The sequence below is a fragment of the Tupaia chinensis genome, unplaced genomic scaffold (assembly GCF_000334495.1).
Source record: "Tupaia chinensis unplaced genomic scaffold, TupChi_1.0 Scaffold000407_1, whole genome shotgun sequence".
Lineage (NCBI taxonomy): Eukaryota > Metazoa > Chordata > Mammalia > Scandentia > Tupaiidae > Tupaia > Tupaia belangeri.
Genome location: NW_006159909.1, coordinates 885,808 through 889,440, shown reverse-complemented (window position 1 = coordinate 889,440; position 3,633 = coordinate 885,808). Strand labels below are relative to the sequence as shown.

At 43.0% G+C, this 3,633-nt stretch overlaps 1 pseudogene; it reads left to right on the top strand.

The window, feature by feature from the left end:
- Nucleotides 1–1,523: 1,523 nt before the first annotated feature.
- On the top strand, nt 1,524–1,884 carry LOC102499483 (replication protein A 14 kDa subunit pseudogene; annotated as a pseudogene).
- The last annotated feature ends 1,749 nt before the right edge of the window (nt 1,885–3,633 follow it).

Sequence of the window (3,633 nt, the reverse complement as noted above, 5' to 3'; positions counted from 1 at the left end):
CCTTCTCCTCCATTCTCCTCTAGGGATCTTGGGCATGCATGCACACATGAGTTTAAGCCACTGGGTTCGGGACTCGAACCATGGTCGACTATGTTAGAATCCAGTGACATAGCCATTACTCCAACTGCTGGTCCCGAAGTTAAAATAATTCTTTTTTATTTTTTTGGAGAGGTTTTCTCTATAGGGCGCGTGCGCTCGCCAGACAGAGAGAGACATAGAGACAGAAAGCGATCCCTTCTCCTCCATTCTCCTCCTCCATTCTCCTCTCGGGATCTTGGGCACGCACACACATGCACCCGGCGTGAGTTTTAAGCCACCGGGTCCAGGACGCGAACCGCGGTCGACTACGTGGGAGTCCAGCAACATAGCCATTACGCTAACTGCTGGTTCCCGTTAAAATAATTCTCTAAAAAAAAAGAAATTGACCAGAGAATGTGCGTACTTGCCAGAGAAAGAGAAACAGTGTGAGAGGGAGAAAGCACCCCACGACGGGCTGTGGTCATGCTGCGATCCCTTCTCCTCCATTTCTTCACCCAGTTGGGATTTTAGGATACATGCACGAGCAGCTAGGGTGTATTCAAGGGGCCGGGGGTGGCCACTCAGTTGGCCCTATGGGATCTGGCTCCCTCAACCATCAGGCTATAGGACTGGCCCTTAAAAAATATTTAACTGGGGTCAGCAGGTGGAGTGGTGGTTAAAGGTGCTGAACTCCCACATGGCCAACCACAGTTCAAGTCCTGGATCTGGTGGCTTGCTTTCTCCCTTTCTCTCTCTGTATCTTTCAAATCAAACTGGAAAATAGTAATAATAAATAAAATTAAATAAAATCATTCTAAAACAATATTCAAATAAAGTCCATATATTTTCAACTTTTACAACGTGATTTGATATATGTATATATGGTTTAATGATTATCCTGATCAAATTAATTAATACAATCACTGCCCACACAGTGCCTGAGGTCCCCAGCACATGTTCCTTTAGAACTAAAGCCTGGTATCTTTTCTGCCCATCACTCTTTACTTAAGGAACTTTTCCTCTCCCCACCCAGGAGTGCTGGACATGAGTTGAGCTCCGTGTCTGTGTTCAGGAACAGACACTGCTCCAGAGGAAAGAGGACTGTCCCACAGGATGTCACAAGGCAGGCAATGGGCACCGTCACCCATGCATTGAGGGGCAGGGTGGGTAGAAGCAGACTCTCTTAGGCCTCAGTCCATACAGCAGCTAGTGAGAAGAGGGGCAGGGTGTCTTCTGTAACTAAAGTTCCCGGGGTTCCTCAGAGCACAGACATCCAGTCCTGTTCTCAGTTCACTGTCTCTGTCCAGTCAAGCAGAGCCACTGCAGTGCTGGAAGGAAGCCTTCAAGTGCATTCTTGAAAGCAGGCTCAAGATCCCCAGGGAATGGAGCATTACTCCTTTTAAAATTTCAAGAATTGTGTTTATTAGTTTCATAGTTAAAAAAAAAAAAAAAACTATGATGTCGAGACTGTCTCTCCCGCCATCTGCGGGTGTTGTAGGGTAATCATGGCGGACGTCATGAAGCTGCCCAGATGGCGTGTCAACGCTAGTATCCTAGCACAGTTCATCGCCCAGCCCGTCTGCTTCGTGGGGAGGCTGGAAAAGATTCATACCACTGGAAAAATGTTTATTCTTTCAGATGGAGAAGGAAAAAATGAAACCATTGAGTCGATGGAACCTCTTAATGAAGAAATTTCTGGTATTATAGAAGTCATTGGAAGAGTAACAGCCAAGGCTGTTACACCATCATGTGTGCATCTTATATCCAGTTTAAAGAAGATAGCAGTCCTTTTGATCTTGGACTTTACAATGAAGCCGTGAAAATTACCCATAAGTTCCCCAGTTTTTTCCTTTAGGCATTCTGTAACATGATTGCTCTAGATGAATTTACTCATACTTGCAAATAAGTTACCTTGAAGACAGTCTTAAAGGAGGCCTCTTTGAGAGAATCCTGTGACTTCTTAAAATTTAATTTGTTCTTTTTTAAGTTTCATTTACCTAATTGTTTTTTCTAAATTTGAGCTTTTTTTTTTTTTTTTTTTTTTGAGAGGTTTTCGCTATAGGGCATGTGCGCTCACCGGACAGACAGAGAGAAAGCGAGAAATCACCCCCCAGGGGGGATGGCCATGCTGCAATCCCTTCTCCTCCATTCTCCTCTCGGGATCTTGGGCACGCATGCACATGCACCCGGTGTGAGTTTAAGCCACTGGGTCTGGAACTCAAACTGCGATCAACTACATGGGAGTCCAGTGATATAGCCACTACGCTAACTGCTGGTCCCCTAATTTGCAGCTTTTGATGGAACTGGTATATTGATAGCTCTCACCTAAGTTCTTTTATAAAGAATTGCTTTTACAGGATATAGTCAGAGTAGTTACAAGAACAAAGTCATTGTCTGAGTTTAGGTTTCTGTTTTATTAATAAAAATTTAAATCATATAAAAAACTATGATGTCCATGAAATTTGGAAAATACCATGAGGAAGAACGAAAACACCACTACGAGCATAGCCCCCATTTATTCATGGGTTGCTGAGTGTGCCAGGCTCCTTGCGTGCATTCTTCATTTGAATCTTTGCCACAGCCCTCGTGTGGGATATGGCATAGACTATTTTATGCCCATTTTACACATGAGGCAACCGTGACCCAGAGAGGCGAAGGAAATTTGCCCAAGGTTACACAACTGAGATGACACATTATCCCGGAAAGGGGATTCAAATCCAAGTTTACTGCGGGCTCTTTTCATCAGTCTATTAGGTTGGACCATATGAAATTGATTTACAAAAATGGCAACATCTGAGCATGCTCTGGGACCCAGTGGTTAAGGAAGCCAGATCTCACATGGCTATAGGGCCAACCCTCCTTCTGGTCTTTTATACATATCTGAGTATGTTTGGGACCATATTTTTCATACAGTTTTCTTTTTTCTTTTTTTACCTTCTTTGCATAAAAAGTCTTATATCATGGGGCCAGCAGGTGGCGTGGTAGTTAAGGCACTGAATTTCCATGTGATCGACTGTAGTTCAAGTCCTAGATCCAGTGGCTTGAAAAATCTCACTGGGTGCATATGCATGTGTACCCCCAGTCCCCAAGAGGAGAACGGAGAAAGGACTATGGCCATTCCATCTGCTGGCCCCTCACTTAGTCTTTAATAGAAATCAGTTCAGATCCCAGAGGTACTCCCCATGGCAATACTACCAAAACTTAATATATAAACTTAATAAACATATGTGTGTGTGTGTGTGTGTGTGTGTGTGTGTGTGTGTGTATTTATACATATACACCTATCTGCCAAGCCCTGTTTTAAGTACTGGAAATATAGCTATATAGTTACATAGCTGGGTTTTCAAATTGGGGACTTGAAAAATGAACAGAGAAACAAATATACTGTTCATATATACAATTTAGTGCAAGGCAGGTAAGTGCTATAAAGAAAAGAAAACAGAGTTTACTGCTGGTCCCTATTTAATTATATTTATTATTAGTATTATTTTATTTTTAATTTGCTATAGGGCACGTGTACTTTTTTTTTTTTTTGAGAGGTTTTTCACTATAGGGCGCATGCACTTGCCAGACAGAGAAAGAGAGAGACAGAAAGCGAGAAATCACCCCCAGGGG